We start from the raw sequence: 24,244 nt of genomic DNA on the forward strand, positions 1-24,244 counted from the left end.
GGGAAGGTAGCTGAGAGTACAATAAATGGATGGAGGTGGGGGTAATGGTGATAGGTCAGAGGGCAGGGTGGAGCGGATAGGTAGGCAGGAGGATGGACAGGTGGGACAGGTCATGAGGGCAGTGCTGAGTTGGAAGGTTGGAACTGGGGTAAGGTGTGGGGAAGGGGAAATGAGGAAACTGATGAAATCCACATTGATGCCGTGGGGTTGGAGGGCCCTGAGGTGGAAGATAAGGCTTTCTTCCTCCAGGTGTTGGGTGGTAAGGGAGTGGAGATGGAGGAGGCCCAGTACTTGCATGTCCATGGTGGAGTGGAAGGGGGAGTTGAAGTATTCTGCCACAGGGTGGTGGGGTTGGTTGGTATGGGTGTCCCAGAGATGTTCTCTGAAGCGCTTTGCTAGACAGGACGTCTATTCGCAGAACCCTTCAGAGGAAGAATGCCTCATCTTCCGCCTCAGGACCCTTCAACCCCATGGCATCAGTGTGGATTTCACGAGTTTCCTCATTTCCCCTCCCCCCACCTTTTCCCAGTTCCAACCTTCCAGCTGAGAAGTCTATCAACAAACACATCGATTTAGACCCCATCTACAACCCCTGAGGAAAAGCACAGGAAATGACATCACTAACCTAAAGAAACCCAAACATGTAAAGAGAAAGCAGGAATCATGTACACTGCTTCACCTAAGGCCCCCTGAAGATGTTACCAAATAGGGTGACAAAACGTCTGGAAATGAACTTCCCAGCTCAGCGAGCAAACCTACATCCACCAACCTCATGACCTGTCCCACCTGTTCATCTTCCTTTGCACCTATCTACTCCACCCTACCCCCAATCTATCACCATTACCCCCACCTCTATCCACCTATTGCACTCTCTGCTACTTTTCCCCCAGCTCCACTCCCTCCCACTTATCTCTCCACCCCTGAGGCTCCCAGCCTCTATCCTGATGAAGGGCTTTTTGCCTGAAACATAGATTTCCCTGCTCCTTGGATGCTGCCTGACCTGCTGTGCTTTTCCAGCACCACACTCTCGACTCACTCCTACCATCAGCTTATCTTAGACATCTCAATCATAAAGACTAGAGTTTGCAGCTAGAAGTTTTCCAATGTTACAAATCAGCTACTCATTGGATAAATTCTTTGAACTCTCTGGAGAGCCAGCAGAGTCTAATATAAGTTGATGACAGAAAATCTGTGTATTATCAATCCATCTGTGTTTTTGTTTTTACAGCAGTGCTCGGCAGTGTAATTTATGGCCTCTCGATGCCTTCAGAATTTTCTCCCTCTTTGACTGTATTTTTGCCGATTCAAAGAGAAACTGCTGCTTCTTGAATTACATGTTTTCATGTGTTTTGTGGACATTCATCAATTTAGTACATTTAGAAGTAATTTTATTTTGAAATAACTGATAAAATTCAGAAAACATTTGTACAAAAATAGTGAGTTAGCTGCATACATGCTGTAACATGACATCGAATTATGTACACTTTAGAGCAACAAGCCTTGTCTATGTCAGTCTTTATGCTCCACGTCTCCCTTCTTCCAACTGTTTCCAGATCCTTCTGTTTCTTTGTTGACCATGTACTTTATCAGCTTCTCTTCAAATGTACCTATGTTATTCATCTCAACTATTCCATGTGGTCACAAGTTTCACATAGTAACTACTTCTTTAAAAAGGTTTGTCCTGAATTCCTTACTGAATTGATTAATGGCTATCTTAGGCTAGCTTCCCCTCATTAGCGTAATTTTTTCATTGTTAAAATCCATTCATGAAATGTGTGTGTCACTTGCTGGGCCATCATTTATTGCCCATTTCTAATTGCTCAGAGGGCTGCTACGAGTCAACCCAATTAGTGTGGGTCTGGAGTCACATGGAGGCCAGACTAGGTAAGGATGGCAAGTTTTCTTCCCGAAAGGATGAGTGAACCAGATGGATCTTTGCAACAGTTGACGATGGTTACATGCTCGCCATTATGCTAGTGCTGTGTGTTATTTCAATCCAAAACTTGTTGGGAGCTGGTCCTCAGTTCTTTCCAGGGGCAGGGGCATTGCTATCTGTCGGGAGTCCCAGTGTCTTCAGTCAGGAGCACAGTGTGTAGGGGCTTGGCTACAGTTAGTCATCAGTTTGGGACAGTCAAAATCAGGGGATCTGTCCAACTACAGTCTGGGGACCATGCGATGGTTAGTCCTGTAGGGTCAGCTTCAGCAGTCAGTCGGGAAGATGCAGTCAGGGGTCTGGTCAGTCAAGTCGAGGAACTGCTTGTCAAAGCTTCATCAAGTATAATACTGGGGTCTGTTTGTTGATCATTGAGGACAGTGCAAGGAAGGCCTCTAGGGGTAGCAGAGAGATCACTGTCAAAAGGGATGGAGGCATCAATGCTGCTGTGGGAAAGCAGAGGAATCGGTAAAGGTGAGGATAAGGTTGGTGATCGGGAAAATCTCAACTTGTGGGGAGGGTATGTGGAACATCATTGAAAGGCATTGTAGGATCAGGAGGGAACACTTATTGACAGTGAACACCACTATAGGTTCTACAGGGGGAGCTATAGGAGCTACTATTAAGGTTCAGGGTTCAGGGCACAGGGAGGACAATTGGAGGTTGAGTTAAATGTGACGGGTTTCCTCATGGGAGAAGTGGGAAATGACTAGAAATGGGCTGTTGGGATAGAGTAAGGCAATAGGGGACATGGATACCCAGGGTGGAGGGAGGATGATTGCCTGGCAACCATGTGAACTCCATAGCTGATGTTGCTGATTGCAAGGTGCTTTCCCTGCCATCACCTGGCATACTCTAGATGCAAAATACAAATGGAAAATGGCTAAGACAACACTGAGGGTGAGCAGAGTCTTTGTCAGTTTGATTAGTGCAAGCACAGGATTCACATTTACTAAACTGGAAGACATTGAAGGGGCGAATACATGAGGCACTGTATTTGCAAACTCCAACTACATTTCATTTGCAATAATTTCTTCATTCATTTGCAATACATGCAGAGTGGATGTGTATAGAATTTGAATGCTTGTCCGATGCTTTTTGCACCATGCCATTGATCCATGCAAATCAAACATTGCCATTTCAATAAAGCAGAAGTTAGAGGCAATTACTCTATCATTTGTGAAACTTCCAAAGTTGCCTGTGGAAGGAGCGGAACATCACTTTGTCATGTAATTATGATGACAGACTGTATTGAATGCAATGATAGTGGAAGGAGTCAGAGGAATGGGTAGAGGTGGGGACAAGGTTGGTGATAGGGCAAATCTCAAGTTGTGGGGAGGGTATGTGGGAACAGCATTGAAAGGCGTGGTAGGGTCAGGAGGGAATGCTTATTTACAGTGAACACCACTATAGGAGTCAAAGCAGGCACTCCCTTTCTGATGTAAAGCAGTGGTTACTCAACCAGTGTGGTACGATGCGACCAGGGCCACACCGGACCAGGTAATAGAGCTGCTGAAGATATAGGGGATCCTTCTCGATCAATCTGCACACATATGCTGTGTCATCCTGGAGTGCTATGCTCTGCAAAATTGATGCAGGCAATTAGGTAGTGTGCTGGATGTCAAGGAGCTGAGGAACAAGTGCAGTCTTCTTGGAAAGACGAGGTGGAGAAAGCTTTGTCCATGTCAGACCTCAGCTTCATAGTGTGTTACAAGCCAGGGAGGACTTGACTGACACCCAATCCCTGTAGATGAGAGCTGGGTATAACATCGAATATAAAGTGATCATTTGTCACGAATATGTGTATTTGGTTTGCATTGTGGGGCTAAACAGCAGCCTCTATATATTTTGTTTGTGTTTGCTTTTGTTGGGTGTAACCAAATGCTCATGTTTGGAATTGTCCATTTGCATGTCTTTATGTGATATTTCTCTAATAGACAATGACAAGTTACAGGTCTTCAGCAGGCATTGCAAGTAGAGTAGTAGTGATTGAGAGAGTGTGTTTAGGATCCAGTAAGCTTCTTCAGAGCATATGTTAGAGCGTGTCAACCATGTCAGCTATGTGCTGTGAATATAGAGTCACAGAGATGTACAGCATAGAACCAGACCCTTTGGTCCAACTCATCCATGTCGACTAAATATCTTAAATTAATCCAGTTCCATTTGTCAGAACTTGGCTCATATCCTTCTAAACCCTTCTTAATCATTTTCCCATCCAATTGCCTTCTAAATGTTGTAATTGTACCAACCTCCACCACTTCCTCTAGCTGCTCATTCCATACATGCACTACCCTCTGTGTGAAAACGTCACCCCTAAGGCCTCTTTTAAATCTTTCCCCTCTCACCCTAAAACTATGCCCTCTAGTCTTGGACTCCTGCAACCCAAGGAAAAGACCTTGTCTACTTACCCTATCCATGCCCTTCATGATTTTATAAACCACTGTAAGGTCACCCCTCAACTGCCGACACTCCAGGGAAAACAGCCCAGCCTATTCAGCCTCTCCCTATAGCTCAAATCCTCCAACCCTGGCAACTTCCTTGTAAATCTTTTCTGAACCCTTTCAAGTTTCATAACATCCTTCCTATAGGAGGGAGACCAGAATTGCACACAGTATTCCAAAAGTGGCCTAACCAATGTCATGTGCAGCCACAACATGACCTCCCAACTCCTATGCTCAATGCTTTGTCCAATAATGGCAAGTATACCAGCATAGCCTTATGGCTGCTGTACCATTACATTGTCAGTGAGGAGCAACACCAAATTGCCAACAGTTATCTGGGTGCACAGTAAGATTTTAAATGTGGCATGGGTGCAAGGGATGCCAGTCTTCCAGTGAATATCTGCTAAGCAACAAATTGTTCTGGAAATAGCTCGTGGAAAGAATGGAGACAATTGAAAGTGAGGAAGCCAGAGGGCAGCATAGATAGTTAACAACTTGAATTTGATAAAATACAGCAAGAAATTAGGCAGGTTTGGTTCAATCAATAGAGAAATTGCAATATCCAATACTGTCTTTTGTAACAGCCTTTCTGGGACATAAACTCAACTTACATGGGTATACTGAATTATATTAATTGCATTGTTATATCAAACTACTGTTACAAAATGATAGGAAGTCACTGTACTTGGGAAGGACCTGGATAACTATTTAAAAGAGGCTACTCAAATCAGAAGGGTCTCACACAGTCCATAGACAACATTGGAGTACATAGTTCCTTGAAAGTGGCATCAGAGGTAGACAGGTCTGTGAAGAAGGAGCTTGACTTGCCTTCATTGGTCAGAGCATTGAGTTCAGGAGTTGGGACTCCGTGATACTACTGTGTAAGACATTGGTAAGGCCACATTTGGAGTACTGCATACGTTCTGCTTTGGAAGGATGTTATTAAACTGGAAAGAGTGTAAATAAGTTTAACAAAGATGATACCGAGACTGGAAGATTTGAGTTATAAAGAGAGGCTGGATAGGCTGGGACTTCTTTCCCTGGAGCATAGGAGGCTGAGGGGTGACCTTATAGAGGTTTATAAAATCATGAGGGGTATAGATAAGGTGAATAGCCAAAGTCTTTTCCCGAGGGCAGCGAAGTCAAAAACTAGAGGGCATTGGTTTAAGGTGAGAGGAGAGAGATTTAAAAGGGAACTGATGGGCAACCTTTTTACACATACATTACAGTGTATATATGGAACAAGCTGCCATAGGAAGTGATAGAGATGAGTACAATTACAACATTTAAAAGATATTTGGACAGGTACATGAATGGGAAAGGTTTAGAGGGATATGAGCCAAATACAAACAAATAGGGCTAGTTCAGTTTAGGAAACTGGAGGCATGGGTGAGTTGGGCCAAAGAGTCTGTTTCCATGCTGTGTGACTCTGTGACTCTATAAGCACCAAGAAGCAGGAACCTTGGGAGCAGGAAAAACAGCCTCAACTTTAGTTTGACCAGCTTAATCGAGGTAGTATAAATATCTTTATCATCACATGCTTTCAAAACAGACTTTAAACCAATGTGACAGTATAGGCATTTAAGAACGGTAAGGTTACTTGGGAAATTTGAGGGAAAGATGGTTTTCATAGAATCGCATATGTATACAGAGGAATCTCGGTTATCCGAGATTATCAGAACTATTTTGTTCTGATAATTGATTATTTGGTTAATTACGATTCCACCTTTGCCCTGTATAGGACAATGTTAGAGAGATTATCTGGAGAAGGGGGGTTTGGGGTACACGTTTGTGTCGAACTCCAGGGAAAGTGTTTGAGAAGAGAGAGAGGGCGGTCTGTCATTTGGAGACGGTGCCTGGGCTCCCATCAATCCAGGACTGTTCTTGGCAGCATTTCAGTAAAGCGAGATCACTTTTAATCACTGTAAGCAAATGACGCAATCAGTGTTGGAAATACATCTTTGATGTAATGCTTCTATTGGAACCGCGAGATCTCCTTCAGATAATCTGATATTCAGATAATTGATATTCGGATAATTGAGGTTCCTCTGTATCTTATTTTTCAACAATAATAAACCATGTCTCATGGTAAATCCTCCCCTCCTGGCACCTTCCCCTGCCACCGCAGCAATTGCAAAACCTGTGCCCACGCCTTCCCTCTCACCTTCGTCCAAGGCCCTAAAGAAGCCTTCCAAATCTATGAAAGTTTCACCTGCACTTCCACACATGTCATTTACTGCATTCATTGCTCCCGATGCGGTCTCCTCTACACTGGGGAGACACGAAGCCTACTTGCAGAGTGCTTCAGAGAACATCTTCGGGACACCCGCACCAACCAACCCCACTGCCCCGTGGCTGAACATTTCAATTCCCTCTCCCACTCTGCCGAGGACATACTGGTCCTGGGCCTCCTCCATCCCTACTCCCTCACCACCCGACACTTGGAGGAAGAATGCTTCATCTTCCATCTCGGGACCCTCCAACCCCATGGCATCAAAGTGGATTTCACTGGTTTCCTCATTTCCTCTCCCACTTCCAACCTTCCAGCTCAGCACCACCCTCATGCTCTGTTTCACATGTCCATCTTCTATCCCACCCTCCTGTTCGACTTATCACCATTACCCCCACCTCCATCCACCTACTGCACTCTCAGCTACCTTCTCCTCCAGTCCCACCCCTCTCCCATTTATTTCTCCACCCCTGCAGCTCCCAGCCTCATTCCTGATGAAGGCCTTTTGCCAGAAACATCAATGTTCCTGTTCCTCAGATGCTGCCTGACCTGCTGTGCTTTTCCAGCACCACATTCACGACTCACGTCTCATAAACCATGTCTCACTAAGTGGATCTGACACACACAAAAACGATGCTTACACCTCACAGAGAGAAACCTTCCAACGAACTTGGTGCAACTTGCACTTAGCCAAAACAATTTGTAAGATTGAGCCCGGTATGTCTGTGAGTAACTTTTTACAACTTTTCAAATCCTTTGCAGTCAATAATGTACTTTGCAGAATTCCACTGCTCTTCTCCAAATGCCATAGGATCTTTTAAATTGACCATTGTGAACAGACAGGATTTTAAAAATAAATTTACAATGCTAAATTTTTAAAATAAGTTTATTATCATTGAAATAACTGAAAATAACTGCACAGCAATATTAACTTCGTACTGCACTGAACTGTTAGTCTAGATAAGTATTCTGCAGAAGAAATTCTGATTAATCATCAAGATAACTATGGTAGTAATTCTAATATAAAATGCCTGACATATACTTACAAACACTAGCAGCTATTTTATACAATTACATTTACTTAACAAAAGACAATTAGCATTTAATAACCCAGGATGTAAAATATTCACACTGAACTAAAAAATATCCACATACTTTTGTTTGGTTTTCACAGTTTACCAGCAAATGCCTATACTGAGTGAATTTTATGCATTGATATCACATACATGTATGTATCATTCATTTTTAAAATGTTCAATGTCAATCACCAATTAAGCATATGACTATTGGAAAACAAACCTCAGATGTCCCCAAAGTGCAAATTGAACTCTACTACTGTGAGTAGTTTTGGTCCCCTTATCTAAGAAATTATATTTCATTGGAGGCAGGTCAGATAAGGTTCACTAAGATAGTATGGAGGTTTTGCCTTATGAGGAAAGGTTAAAAACTTGGGAATTTAGAAGAATGAGAGTTGATCTCAATTAAACATACTTTTAAAGTGTTTGTCCAGGTAAATGCTTAGAAGATGCTTTCCCTCATGGGAAGAGTCTAGGACGAGAGGGCAAAGTCTCAGAATTAAGGGTATTAATTTAAGATCAAGATGAGCAGGAATTTCTATCAGAGGGTTGTGAGTCTTTGGAATTCCTTGCCACCGAGAGCTGTGGGGCCAGAGTCCTTGTGTATATATAAAAGCTGAGATAGATAGATTTTTGATCAGCTGGGAATCAAGGATTATGAGAAGAGAGCAAGATTGTGAGAAGAGAGTGAATGAAAGAGGAATGATCCTTTTCAGATCAGGCATAATTCAATTGAGTGGAAAAACAGACTCAAAGAGCCAAACATAGACAAGTACGAGGCTGGTAGCACACAGCAAGGCAGGCAGCATCAGGAGGTGGAGAAGTTGACATTTCAGGTGTAATCCTTCTTCAGGACTCAAAGGGCCAAATGGCCTACTTCCAGTTCCTGCTTCTTGTGGTCTTGTAGAGTTTGTGATGTGAATGCTCCAGTTGAGCTAAGACTGAAACTTCAAAAACATTGAAGGAACATGACAGTAGTAGCAAAGGACACATATAATTAAGGAAAAAAGAATAGTGTGATGGTGAGGAGCACAAAATGGAGGACAAGAGATCAGGGAAGAAAAGGAGGAAGGAAGCAGGAAAGATGGCGAACAGAGGAAACAAAGAAAAGAAGAAGTTGTAAAAAGAGATAAACCACTGAATTTTTTTTATACATCAGTAATTACTGAAATAATGGAACAAATTATTTGGAATCAGCTTAGGCATAAGTTTGACAAATTCCATGTTACTATACTATTCCTATTTGTGAAAGTAGCATTTGGTTTATGGGCGGCATGGTGGGTCAGTGGTTAGCACTGCTATCTCACAGCACCAGGGACCTAAGTTTGATTCCACCCTCAGACAGCTATTTGTGCGGAGTTTGCATATTCTTCCTGTGCCTGTGTGGGTTCCTCCGGGTGCTTTGGTTTCCACCCACAGTCAAAAGATGTGCAGATTAGGTGGATTGCTTGTGCTAAATTGCCCAGAGTGTCGAAGGATGTGCAGGTTAGGTGGATTAGCCATGGTAAATGCAGGGCTCAAGGGATAGGATAGGAGGGTTGGGTCTGGGAGCGTTGGTATGGACTCGATGGGCCAAACTGCCTACTTCCACACTGTAGGGATTCTATGATTTTAAATATTGCACCATGCATAAATATAAAACCAAGAGTTAGATGACTATAGAAAACAATTTGTCTAGCTTCCACAAGGTTTCTTGGAGAGAGGAAGTAGTGAGAGTTTGAACAACACCCTCAACGCTCCTTCTGGTGTCTCCTAACGATCTATCCTTAATCCCCTCCTAATCACACCTAACACGCTGACCTTATTACTATTGCGATATTATTGAAAAACACAGCATCACATTTACACTGATGACGCCAAGTTCTACCTCAGCTCTTGAATAACACCCCCATTCTGGTCTTTAAATTGCCATTTGAATTGTCTGATATTGAATATCACATGAGTAGAAATGTTTTTGAACTAAGTACTGGGAAGATCAAAGCCTTTGTCTTCGCAATCACCATCACATTTTTTCTCTAAGCACTGACTCCATCTCTCTCCTTGGTCACTGAGTTGAGGCAAAACCTCAATTCTCGCAATCATGAAGTCATACCTGAACCCAAGATGAACAATGAGATGAGATGAATGCGGAGCAATCAGAGCAGCTATGATCTAATTGAAGGGTAGAGCAGGCACAATGGGCTGAATGGTCTATATTCATATGTGAATCTCAATGTCATCAAGATTGCCAATTGCTATCACAATTACATTACCAAACTCCACCTGTCTTGGCTCATCTGCTGCTGCAGCTCTCATTTATGTCTTTGTTGCCTCTAGACTTGGCTACTCTATCACATTGTTTGTTAGGTTTCCATGTATCCTTCTGAAAACTAGAGTTACTCTAAAATGTTGCTGTCTAAGTCCCAATGTGCACCAAATCTTGTTCATCAATTATCGCTGTGCTCACTGACTTACAGTTAAGCAACACTTTAATTTTAAAATTCTCATTTGTAAATTCCTTCATGGCTTTCTCCCAAGCTCGCTAATCTCCTTGGCCTCTCCATCCTCCAAGGTATATGTGCTTCAAATAACTGTACAGAGCACGATATCCCATCAGCCAATTCACCCTTTATTTACTTGTGCACAGTACACTGGCTGTGGCCAGCCAGCTTGGAGTCAGTCGCTTGAACTAAGAGATTCTGTTTCTGTCTTGTCTTTCCTCCCATAAGATGTTATTCAAAACCTACCTCCTGTTTGAGTTTTTGTTCATTTGTCCTGATTTTTCTTTTTATGGTTTAGGATTATCAATCAAAATTTGATACTATGTGAAGCACCTTATAATGTTTTTACTTTATTAAAGCTGCTATATTCGAACAAGGTGTTGTTACAGTAAATCAGTTTTAAAAAAGAATTGCTCAATGACTGTTTGTGATGAAGTCTGTCTCTGATTAATTATTAATTAATTTGTTCTTATTTACAGAAAAGTTACTGCTCAGCTTGAGTTGATTAGTGAACAAAACTGTTACCAGGAGTTATCCAAAAAGAAATTAGGTGCGATGGATACAAATGATAAAAGAATATGATATCTCTCCAGAGGCAGAGTTTAAAATAAAGGGTTGATTCCTCACTTCAAAGGACAGACAGGCATCTGTTTTAAGAAGCGTGTCAAGACTTACAAGAGGGAAGTGCTTATTAGGTATCCTCAAATTACACTATATTGGTAGCAATGAGTTGAAAGAGATACTTTATCACAGAAAGTGAAATGAAAATAGCCCAGTGAAAGGCAGCCAACACAATTGGAGGACAGAAATTTTAAATCAACCTGTTCAAACCTGCTATAACACATCTTTGGAGCAGGTGGGACTTGAATCTAGGGTTTCCTCAGTCACAGGTGGGAAGAGTACCAGTGTGCCACAAAAGCCAATCCATACACAATGAATAGTGTTGACTTTAATCTGGGAGAGGCTGAAAGAATGCATAGTTAATGTTGAACACCATTAGCAAAGCACACAGAATGCTAAGCTAAATTATCTAACCAGTGGAGTGGAATTCTGAAGCAGTCATGCTGAACCCGTGAAATGCATGACTGAGTCTTACCACTGCTGAACTCTTGTCATTGAAGTAAAAAAAAAACCATTTAAATTGTGGAAGCAATTCAGTGAATGTTGATAACACTGGTTCCTGAGGACTGAATTATAGGGAAAGGCTAGAAGAGCTCATACTCCTTTTTGTTAAAATTAGAATAATATAAGTCATTAAATTGAACGAAGAAGTTAACTGATGACTCCAGGACACAGACAAAAATTAGTAAAAGGCAAGAACAAGATAGTTGTGAGTAAGCACTTCTTTATACAAAATTGATAATTGGTTTCCTAGGTAGGAGAGTGGAGCCAAAAGCTTTGGAATCTTTGAAAAAGAGACAATTAAATATTATATTCTGATTGCAGATCTAAACATGCATTTGGTGCCACATAAGAAGGTCAAATTATACATTTTGATGTTTTGTTATTCATGGGATGTGTGCATTGCTAGTCAGGCCAGTATTTATTGCCCATGTCTTGTTGCCCTTGAAAACATGGTGCTAAGCTACCTCTTGAATCACTGCAGTCCATATGCTGCAGGTAGAGTCACAATGCCCTGAGGGAGGGAATTCTGGGATTTTGACCGAGCAACACAAAAGGAATGGCAATATATTTCCAAGTCAGGATTATGAGTGGCTTGGAGGGGATCCCATGTTATTCCCACGTATGTGCTGCATTTGCCCTTCTATATGGAAGTGGTCATGGGTGTGAAAGGCACTGTCGAAAAAGGTGTGATTTTCTGCAGTTCATTTGTAGATTATACACACTGCTACTAAGCCTTGGTGGTGGAACGAGTAAATATTTGGGGGTGCAGTGGCAATCAATCAGGTACTTTAGTCCTGAATAGTGTCAAGCTTCTTGAATGTTGTTGCAGCTGCATTCATTAAGGCAATTGGGGAGTATTCCATCACACCCCTGATTTGTACCTTGTAGATGGTGGGCCACCAGGAAGTGAGTCACAACAGGATTCTGAGCTTCTGATCTGCTCTCGTTGTTGCTGTATTTATATGGCTGATTCAGTTGAGTTTGGTCAACGGTAACCCCAGGATGTTGATAGTGTAGACTGGTGGTCATTCCTTTCAATGTCTTGGAATGACACCTTTATGGAAAAACAACTATTCAAACAATATATGCAGTTATGTTTTACAGATCAAGTGGCAAATGATTGAGTAAAATGCTTGTAAAAGTCTTGCCATCAGCAAGAATAAACACACCCAGTCTTGCCATGGACAATCAAAAAGATTCATAAATAATCTGGTAAATTCCTGATGACCAGTTCAGGATAAGAATTGACTTCAGGATTAAAGGGCTGCAACTCATGTTAAAGAGATAACACTTCAAGATTCTATAAATATATTTATTGGAAATGCTTCAGCAACGGGCATGAATGTTACTTTTACAAAAAAGAATGTCAGGGCAGTCCATTGGGACCATGGAAGTTGTAAGATGCTGTCTGAGGGCATTTGGTGTGAATTTCTGCAGTGCATCTTGTAGATTGTACACACTGTGACTGAGCATTAGTGATAGAGTGAGTAAATGTTTTTGGATGTAGTGGCAATCAAGCAATCCTGAATAGTATCAAGCTTCTTGAATGTTGTTGCAGTTGCATTCATTCAGGCAAGTGTTTTGAGATCATTTCTTTGGCTGTTCAACTTTTCTTTATATCTGTAAAATATGTTGCCCCAAGGGGTATTCAGCCTGTGTGCTCAGGCAATCTGGTTCCAAAATCTAAGCTAAATCCCAGAACAAAGCACAGGTGACCAACAAGACGAAACAAGGATTCTGGGTAATCCAAGATGGAGAACGAGAATAAATTGTGGCTGTACGAGCTATTCCTTTTTTGAGGCATTTAGGGTGTTGAGCTAATTTTCTCAAATTCCAGGAATAGTACTTACTGTTTGATAAGCTGTTGCATTGTTTTGGAACTTTGGGAGAAAAAAGATCAAAACAACGGCACTTTAAAAAGGAGGAAAAGAGACAAAGGCCAAGACCACACGGTCAGTGAGAGAGAGAGAGAGAGAAAGAAACTTATGCTGCTTTCTAATACAGCACTGAATCTGCACAGCTACTGCCTTTGCTGTTTGAGTTCAGGTATTTCTGGACATTGGAATGTGTCTAAGAAAAATTAATAAACAGTGAAATTCACAGTTGACTCTGGATGAACCTATGTGGGAGAGGTCACAGCATACGAACTGATAAGTGCATGATTTTTAAATGTAACTTTGCTATCTTTTTTTTTAATAGTGAGTGGAGTGGGTTATATGTCTTATTGAGATCTGTCTCTTGATTAAAATTAAAAAACATAAAACATAGATACTAAGTTATCCTGGAGCAGTTTAAAGCAATAAGACTGTGCTATTTCCTGGGTCTGTAGATTGTTAAAGTGCAAAAATGGCCTTTCATAGAATGATGTGCTCTTCCTGTTGGATGTGGGAGATTAGGGAGATTTTCCACATTATTGATGATTACATCTGCAGTAAGTGTGTTTGGTTGGGAGTCCTATCAGTTGGCATCGATTGGTTGGAGCAGCAATTAGAAGCAATGAGGAATTTACAGGAGCGGGGGGTGTGATGGATTTCAGTTAGATGAAGGAAGAAAAACCACAAATACAGTCAGGTAAATTGGTTACCGCCAGGAAAGGTAGGATAGGGAGACAGGCTGTGCAGGTGTCTCCTGTGGCTATCTTCATCTCACACAAGTATGCTTTTTTTGGAAAATGTAGGAGGTGATGGACTCACAGGTGAATGTATCACAATCAGCCAGGTATCTGGCACCGAGACTGGCTCTAATGTAATAAGGAGTATGTCAGGTTCCAAGCAATCGATTGTGATAGGAGACTCTCTAGTCAGAGGCATAGACAGATGGTTCTGCGGCTGATAGTAAGAAATCAGAATGGTGTGTTGCCTCCCTGTGCCAGGATCAAGGATATCTGGGAGAGGGTGCAGAATGTTCTTAAAGGTAAATGGAAGCAGCAGGAGGTCATTGTACACATTGGAACTAACGACATAGGAAGGAAAAAGGATAAGATTCTGAAGGGAGAATATAGAAAGTTAGGCAGGAATTTAAAAAGGAGGTCCTAGAGAGTAGTGATTTCTAGATTACTCTCAGTGCTATGAACTAGTGAGGGTAGGAATAGGAGGATAGAGCAGATGAATGCGTGGCTGAGGAGCTGGTGCTGTTGGAATCTCTTCTGGGGTAGAAGCGACCTATACAAGAACGATGGATTGCACCTGAATTGGAAAGGGATGAATATACTGGCAGAGAGATTTGCTAGAGCTATTTGGAAGGATTTAAACGAGTAAGGTGGGAGGGTGGAGCCCTGGGAAAAGGACCGAGTTAAACAGTCAGGGAAGGCAGGAACAAAGCAGAGAACAAGGTAGGACTGATAATTAAACTGCATTTATTTCAATGCAAGAAGCCTAACAGGGAAGGCAGATGAACTCAGGGCATGGTTAGGAACATGGGACTGGGATATCATAGCAATTTCTGGATCAGTGGTGCTGGAAGAGCACAGCAATTCAGGCAACATCCGACGAGCAGCAAAATCAATGTTTCAGGCAAAAGCCCTTCATCAGGAATAAAGGCAGAGAGCCTGAAGCGTGGAGAGATAAGCTAGAGGAGGGTGGGGGTGGGGAGAAAGTAGCATAGTTTACAATAGGTGAGTGGGGGAGGAGATGAAGGTGATAGGTCAGGGAGGAGAGGGTGGAGTGGATAGGTGGAAAAGGAGTTAGGCAGGTCGGACAAGTCAAGGGGACAGTGCGGAGCTGGAAGTTTGAAACTAGGATGAGGTGGGGGAAAGGGAAATGAGGAAGCTATTGAAGTCCACATTGATGCCCTGGGGTTGAAGTGTTCCGAGGTGGAAGATGAGGTGTTCTTCCTCCAGGCGTCTGGTGGTGAGGGAGCGGCGGTGAAGGAGGCCCAGGACCTCCATGTCCTCGGTAGAGTGGAAGGGGGAGTTGAAATGTTGGGCCACGGGGCGGTTTGGTTGATTGGTGCGGGTGTCTCGTAGATGTTCCCTAAAGCGCTCTGCTAGGAGGCGCCCAGTCTCCCCAATGTAGAGGAGACCGCATCGGGAGCAACGGATACAATAAATGATATTAGTGGATGTGCAGGTAAAACTTTGATGGATGTGGAAGGCTCCTTTAGGGCCTTGGATAGAGGTGAGGGAGGAGGTGTGGGCACAGGTTTTACAGTTCCTGCGGTGGCAGGGGAAAGTGCCAGGATGGGAGGGTAGGGGGGCGTGGACCTGACCAGGTAGTCACAGAGGGTACGGTCTTTGCGGAAGGTGGAAAGGGGTGGGGAGGGAAATATATCCCTGGTGGTGGGGTCTTTTTGGAGGTGGCGGAAATGTCGGCGGAGGATTTGGTTTATGCGGAGATTTGTAGGGTGGAAGGTGAGCACCAGGGGCGTTCTGTCCTTATTACGGTTGGAGGGGTGGGGTCTGAGGGCGGAGGTGCGGGATGTGGACGAGATGCGTTGGAGGGCATCTTTAACCACGTGGGAAGGGAAATTGCGGTCTCTAGAGAAGGAGGCCATCTGGTGTGTTCTGTGGTGGAACTGGTCCTTCTGGGTGCAGATACAGCGGAGGCGGAGGAATTGGGAATACGGGATGGCATTTTTGCAAGAGATAGGGTGGGAAGAGGTGTAATCCAGGTAGCTGTGGGAGTCGATGGGTTTGTAAAAAATGTCAGTGTCAAGTCGGTCGTCACTAATGGAGATGGAGAGGTCCAGGAAGGGGAGGGAGGTGTCAGAGATGGTCCAGGTAAATTTAAGGTCAGGGTGGAATGTGTTGGTGAAGTTGATAAATTGCTCAACCTCCTCGCGGGAGCACAAGGTGGCGCCAATGCAGTCATCAATGTAGCGGAGGAAGAGGTGGGGAGTGGTGCCGGTGTAATTATGGAAGTCCAACTGTTCTACGTAGCCAACAAAGAGACAGGCATAGCTGGGGCCCATACGTGTGCCCATGGCTACCCCTTTGGTCTGGAGGAAGTGGCAATTACAGAGACCTGGGGATGGACAGGACTGACAGCTTAATGTTCCAGAATACAAATGCTATAGGAAGGATAGAAAGAGGGCCAACAGAAGAGGGGGAGTGGCACTTTTGATAGGGCACAACATTACAGCTGAACTTAGGGAGAATACTCCGGGAAATATATCCAGGGAAGTTATTTAGGTGGATGATCACCTTATCGGGATTGTACTATAGACCTCCCAATAGTCAGTGGGAAATTGAGAAACAAATTTGTAAAGAGATCTCAGTTACCTGTGAGAATAAGAGGGTGGTAATGGTAGGGAATTTTAATTTTCCAAACATAGACTGGGACTGCCATAATATTAAAGGTTTAGATGGAATTTGTTAAGTGTATACAAGAAAATGTTCTGATTCAGTATGTGGGTGTACCTACTCGAAAGGGTGCAAAACCTGACCTACTTTTGGGAAATAAGGCAGGGCGTGACTGAGGTGTCAGCGGGGAAGCACTTATGGCAGCACAGTGGCTCAGTGGTTCGCACTGCTGCCTCACAGCGCCTGGGACTCGGGTTCAATTTCCAGCCACATTTCAATGTCCACCTGGGTTTCCTGCAGGTGCTCCGGTTTCCTCCCACAATCTAAAGATGTGCAGGTTAGGTGAATTGGCCATGCTAAATTAGATTAGATTAGATTACTTACAGTGTGGAAACAGGCCCTTTGGCCCATCAAGTCCACACCAACCCTCCGAAGAACAACCCACCCAGACCCATTCCACTACATTTACCCCTTCACCTAAGACTATGGGCAATTTAGCATGGCCAATTCACCTAACCTGAAGAAGGGCTTATGCCTGAAACGTTGATTCTCCTGCTCCTCGGATGCTGCCTGGCCTGCTGTGTTTTTCCAGCACAACATTTTTCAACTCTGGTACTCCAGCATCTGCAGGCCTCACTTTCTCCCAATTCACCTAACCTGCACAATTTTGAACTATGGGAGGAAACCGGAGCACCCGGAGGAAACCCACGCAGATACGGGGAGAATGTGCAAACTCCACACAGACAGTTGTCTGAGGTGGGAATTGAACTCGGGTCTTTGGTGCTGTGAGGCAGCAGGGCTAACCACTGTACCACCGTGCCCAAAGTGTTCAGAGATGTGTCGGTTTGGTGCATTAGTCAGGGGTAAATATAGGGTGGGGGAATAGGTCTGGATGGGTTACTCTTTGGAGGGTCAGTGTGAACTTGTTGGGCCGAAGGGCCTGCTTCCACACTGTAGGGATGTTGCACTGTACAGGACATTGGTTAGGCCACTTTTGGAATACTGTGTGCAATTTTGGTCTCCCACCTATGGGAAGGATGTTGTGAAACTTGGAAGGGTTCAGAAAAAATTTACAAGGATGTTGCCAGAATTGAAGGGCTTGAGCAATAAGGAGAGGCTAAATAGGTTGGGGCTGTTTTCCTTGGAGGGTTGAAGACTGAGAGGTGACCTTACAGAGGTTTATAAAATCATGAGGGGCATGAATAGGGTAAATAGACAAGATCATTTCCCTTGGTGGGGCATAGGCTTAGGGTGAGAGGGGAAAGATTTAAAAGGGACCTAAAGGGCAACTTTTTCATGCAGAAGCTGGTGCATGTATGGAATGAGCTGCCAGAGGAACTGAAGGAGGCTGGTACAATTACAACATTTAAAAGGCATCTGAATGGGTAGATGAATAGGAAGGTTTTAAGAATATGGCCCAAATGCTGGCAAATGGGACTCCATTAATTTAGGATATCTGGTTGGCATGGACGAGTTGGACTGAATGGTCTGTTTCCATCATGTACATCTCTATAACTCTAATACTCTAACACTAGTAACAAGGGAAGTGTTATAAAAAAGTACACAAATGCAAATACACTAAAGATGAGTCGACAAAGCAAAAGCCATATTTCAGAAGATGACCAAATTTTGCCCATTGTTAACCCCATACACCATGTTGATGGTATAAGGTGATCAAACATTTCTACAACCACTAATATCTTTCTTACATCTTGAAAAGGCAGGACGACTTACATTAATAGCTAAAACTGACACGGGGCTAGGGTCATAGAGTCATAGAGATGTACAGTATGGAAACAGGCCCTTCAGTCCAACCCATCCATGCTGACCAGATATCCCAACCCAATCTAGTCCTACCTGCCAGCACCCGGCCCATATCCCTCCAAACCCTTCCTATTCATATACCCATCCAAATGCCTCTTAACTGTTGCAATTGTACCAGTCTTCATCACTTCCTATGGCAGCTCATTCCATACACATACCATTCTCTGCGTGAAAAAGTTGCCCCTTAGATCTCTTTTATTTCTTTCCCCTCTCACCCTAAACCTATGCCCTCTAGTTCTGGACTCCCCCACCCCAGGGAAAAGACTTTGCCTATTTACCCTATCCATGCCCCTCATAATTTTGTAAACCTCTATAAGGTCACCCCTCAGCCTCCGATGCTCCAGGGAAAACAGCCCCAGCCTGTTCAGCCTCTCCCTATAGCTCAAATCCTCCAACCCTGGCAACATCCTTTTCTGAACCCTTTCAAGTTTCACAACATCTTTCCGATAGGAAGGAGACCAGAATTGCATGCAATATTTCAACAGTGGCCTAACCAATGTCCTGTACAGCCGCAACATGACCTCCCAACTCCTGTACTCAATATTCTGATCAATAAAGGAAAGCATACCAAACACCTTCTTCATTATCCTATCTACCTGCGACTCCACTTCCAAGGAGTAGTACCAACATATCGCCACTGTGCATCCTGAAAGACATTTCACAGCATATAACAGGTCGCCAATTTTGTACATTGGCAGACTCACACTGTAACACCAATATGGAAGCTCATCCTGGCTTCCTGAGATCCTCACCTGGTTAATAATAACAGTCTGGCAATGGCAGGAGTACCAGAATGCATAAATCTTGATCGAGTCAAAATTGATGATATTAAGATTATACCCATTGCCATGAAACAGGACTACACGTGACACAAATAAGTGACAATGATCTCCAAGGATATGATTTTTATATAACATACAGGGCAGGTACAGTCTTAACACTATAGTTCCATCCCTGTGTGATTCTGCGTTATGAGAAAATTGCGTAATAGCATCACTATTTAAATCAATGGGACTGGAATCATATTATAACCAATGCAGGTAAGGAAATTCACGTTCTACAAATAATGGTCTAAATTCTTCAATCGCATTATAGTCAATTCGTGTTGAAGAATTGTGTGTTATAGCAGAACCGAGTGTATCAGGATGATTATGTTTGGCAGACTAAGCAAATTACCCAGTCGACATAAAGGCCAAGATATTACTCTTGATCTATATGTTGATGCTTCAGACTATGAAGCTGAAGAAGTTCCCAAGATTGGGCTGCTCCACTTTGGCCATAGCCACTTTGAACAGTTGCATTCAGAAACTACCAAAGATAGGCAACTATAAGATTTACAAAAGATTACAATCCAAGGATGACCTGACAGTATTGAAGAAACACCTAAGAACAATCATTCATTTTGGCTGTACAAAGACAAACTTGGCCTCTCATGACAAGTCATTTTCAATGGCAAACAAGCACTATACCAAGATATCAAGTCCATGTTACACCTGAGACACATAGGTATTGAACACAGAAGATAGCTAGCACAGACATCTATGCACTGGTCAGGAATGAATTAGAATATTCAATGAGTGTGAATGTTGTGAGGCATCCCAAATATAAAAACCCGGCTGTGGCGGGTGCCTCAGTGATGTCCCATTCACTCCTTGGATGACAGCGGCAACAGACCTATTCCGAGTACACAGGGAAGATTGCATCCTTGTGACAGATTACTTCTGTACAATTCCCATTGTTTGATGATTTAACAATATAACATGTGGGATCATCACTGACATGATGAGTACTCTTTTCATTTTATTTCATACTCTGGAATGGATAGTGTCTGACAACAGACTGCAATTCCCTGGAAAACCATTTTAAGACATGTATAAGTAGGGAGTGATCCATATATTGTCACCCAGTATCAACGTGCAAACAATCCTGCTGGAATGAATGATATGTAATATCAAATTAATGATCATCAAGTGTCATGTAACAAAGCAATATGTTTACATTGTACAGTAGCGCCTCGACTTCTGAACTTAATCCGTTCCGGGACCCAGTTCGCAAACTGAATCAATTTTTCCCATTGATTGGATAGCGTAAGAATGCTTGGACATAGCAACGAGAGCTTTTGCGTTCAAAGCACGCGTAGCAAAGCAGAACAATGAAACCACGTGGTCTCACACGGGCTTTTTGCGTTCGTACCTTCGTCCGTACCTTGAATTCCGTAGGTTGAAGCAAAGTTTTACGTACAGTCCTGTTCATAAACCGATTTGTTCGTGAATGGGGTCGTTCGTATGTCGAGGCGCTACTGTATTTTCATGCAATATCAATTAAGAAGTGATTACCATGCCTAGCACAATTTATACTCAGATGGCAAATGTCCAGCAATCACTCCATTCCAAAAATGGAGGAGAATAAAAAAGACACACGATGAGCAAACAGGTAGAATATTGCCACAACTGCACAGTGGGCCAAGAGTGAGTTAGAAATACAATTACAAATACTTGGACAACAGCAAACGTTATGCAACAAACCTGGATCATACTAAGTCATTACTGATCATGGTGATCATCGTCAAGGCACAGAAGCCACCTTAGCCAAAGCACACCATTCATGAAAAGAATGAGAAAGAATATGCCTCAGTGATGATCGAGTGACGACAACCAGCTGCAGGACAACCAAGTGCAACTCAGAACAAAGCAAAATTTTCTGGATGTATATACAATCACCAGATTATGAGTTGTCTAACTTTCAAGTATTATATTTCAGGTGGAAGTATTAATTTTCTAAACTCTATTTTGTCAGTTTGTATAATTATCAAGTTGACAACATGTGTCTGTGTACACGTCTGTATATCCATTTGGATAAGTTTTTATCTTTGGGAAAAGGAATAATGCATTTTGTCTCGTGATCAGTGTACTTTTATGAGACATTCATATGATGTCAGCATTGTGTCATAACATGAGACCAAACAGCATAAAGATTTCATACTTCATCTGAACTCAGATTACTCAAAGCATGGGAACGTACTGCTCTCTGCTGTAATCTCATAGCTTAAAGTTATATGAAACATTGATGTGCCTGAGAATATAATGAAGAGCTAGTTGTAATAAATGTTTGTTGGATTTTTTAATACCATGATATCCATGTCCAGTTTCTAATGTTACAAGAGATAACATAACCATTGCTAGATTAGGTGAAATACCCTGTTAAAGGCAAAACCTGAAACAAGTTTCACAATCCAACTGATGCAGGGAAGAAACCAATCATTAAATTAGATTAGATTACTTACAGTGTGGAAACAGGCCCTTCGGCCCAACAAGTTCACACCGCCCCGCCGAAGCGCAACCCACCCATTACCCTACATTTACCCCTTACCTAACACTACGGGCAATTTAGCATGGCCAATTCACCTGGCCTGCACATCTTTGGACTGTGGGAGGAAACCGGAGGACCCGGAGGAAACCCACACAGACACGGGGAGAACGTGCAAACTCCACACAGTCAGTCGCCTGAGGCGGCAATTGAACCCGGGTCTCTAGCTTTGTTAGGCAGTAGTGCTAACCACTGTGCCGCCCACCAACTTCCCCAATCATTCAACTTCCCCAGACAATTCCAAAAGATTCTACTGTTGCAAGAAATAAGGTACAAAGTCAAATGAATGGATTACAGTCAGATATCGAAATTTTCAAGGCCAATTCTGAAAATACAAAGAACTGTTGGCAGCAAAGGAAAGACAGCCAATTCAGGCAGCTAAAGAAGATTTCCAGAAACTTACAGCACTCCAAGATGTTGACCTGGGAAGGCTGAAGGCTCTCAAAAGCAACTGTGTATCATTCTGAAGGTCATGGTGAGATCTGGAAAAATATATTCAATGCAAAACTTCTCGATGACTGAGAGTGTGATTATTTCAAACTTATGGGAATCACAAGACATAAGACATCTTTCACATCAACCACTTGATCATTGCCCATGAACGTAACCCAGATCAGTGGAATGTAAAAGAACATTTTGAAAATCGTTTAAAATCACAACACCAGGTTATAGTCCAACAGATTCATTTGGAAGCACTAGCTTTCGGAGTGCAGCTCCTTCATCAGGTGGTTGTGGAGTACAAGATCACAAGACACAGAATTTATAGCAAAAGTTTACAGTGTGATGCAACTGAAATTATATATTGAAAAAGACCTGGATTGTTTGTTAAGTCTCTCATCTTTTAAAATGTACATGTTGGTTTCAGTTCTTTCATGTGTAAATTGCGGAACTTTTTAAAAGTTACATTCTCAAGTGAACTTTAATAATTGGTGTCATTTCAGCCTAGATAATGCATTGAAGGTTTGAGGTGCCCAGTGTGAGACTGTCTGTGTCACAATGTTCAGACTGATTCTAATCTAAAATATGGATTTACAGAATCTTACATGGATTCATGCAGTTTTTGAGCATAATGAAAGGTAATTCTGCAAGTACAAATTCACACCACAAACTTATATATGTGTATTTGTGTGTGTGTGTAAAGGGGTATAAGTCTGTGTGTAAAGGGGTATAAGTCTGTGTGAGAGGGTGCATGTGTGCGTGTGATTGTGGGAGTCTATGTTTGAGCCTATGAGAGAGAGCTTGCGTATGAGAGAGGGTCTGCATGTGTGTGTGTATCTGCAGTAATGTGTATGTGTAGGAATGTCTATGTGTCTGTCTATGTGTGAGCGCCTGTGCCTGTGTGTATGTATAGTGCAGTGGGGTCACCTGTCGAGTGACATGAACCCAAGGTCCCAGTTGAGGCCATCCCCATGAGTACTGAACTTGGATACCAGTTGCTGCTCGGCCACTTTGCATTGCTGCCTGTCCCGAAGTCCGCCTTGGAGGACAGTCACCCAGATGTACTCAAGGATGCCCTCATATTAACAGGGTGCGACGCTCAACTCATCAACAGTCAGTTCCGACATGCCACAGCGAGAAACTCTCATGACCTCCTCAAGAGACTGACACGAACCGCAACCCTTCGTTGGTCTAGTACTTCCCAGGAACCGAAAAACTATGCCATATTCTTCACAGCCTGCAACACATTATCCGTGAGAGTGAGCACCTTGCCAAGTCCTTCCCCATGCCCCCACTTCTCGCCATTAAACAACCACCAAACCTCAAATAGATCATTGTTCGTGACAAACTGCTCGGCTTTTAGGACAACACCATACAACCTTGTTACGGTAGACACTGCAAGACATGTCAGGGTGTTGACACGGATATCCACCATTACGCGTGGGGACACCTCCCACTGTGTATGTGGCAGGTACTCATGTGACTCAGCCAACATTGTCTATCTCATATGCTGCAGGCAAGGATGCCCTGAGGTATGGTACATTGGTGAGACCGAGCAGAGGCTACGGCAATGGATGAATGGACACCGCACCACAATCAACAGACAGGAATGTTCCCTCCCAGTCGGAGAACACTTCAGCGGTCCTGGACATTCGACCTTGGACCTTCGGGTGATCATCCTCCAAGGTGGACTTCGGGACAGGCAACAACGCAAAGTGGCCGAGCAGAGGCTGATAGCCACGTTTGGTACCCATGGAGATGGCCTCAACCTAGACCTTGGATTCATGTCACACTACAGGTGACCACCATTGCACTATACACACACACAGACACTCCTACACACACACACACACACCTATACACACAGACACCTATACACACACATACACACAGACACACGTATACACAGAGACGCACACAGACACTCACACACACACCCTTACAGACACACACACTCCCACATTCACACATGCATCCTCTCACAGACTTAGAGCACTTTACACTCACACACATACACTCTCTCTCACAGACACTCACAACACCCCACCCAGACACACCCACACACACACTCCTACATGCACCCTCTCACAGA

The 24,244-nt window shown here is 43.2% G+C and overlaps 1 long non-coding RNA gene across 2 annotated transcripts in view; it reads right to left on the bottom strand.

Annotated features, from left to right (window-relative positions):
* Window positions 1-24,244, bottom strand: part of LOC122548855 (uncharacterized) — a 51,429-nt gene that overhangs the window by 16,776 nt on the left and 10,409 nt on the right. The window contains exon 3 of one of the 2 annotated variants that reach the window (XR_006311347.2): window positions 20,129-22,196. The exons of the other annotated variant lie outside the window; for it this stretch is intronic. This is a non-coding gene — a long non-coding RNA (uncharacterized LOC122548855). Of the gene's footprint in view, window positions 1-20,128; window positions 22,197-24,244 lie in introns of those variants that run through there. 2 annotated transcript variants of the gene reach the window in all.

The sequence above is a fragment of the Chiloscyllium plagiosum genome, unplaced genomic scaffold, assembly GCF_037043375.1.
Source record: "Chiloscyllium plagiosum isolate Xiang-an unplaced genomic scaffold, Cpla_swu_hap1 HiC_scaffold_1, whole genome shotgun sequence".
NCBI classification, from domain to species: domain Eukaryota; kingdom Metazoa; phylum Chordata; class Chondrichthyes; order Orectolobiformes; family Hemiscylliidae; genus Chiloscyllium; species Chiloscyllium plagiosum.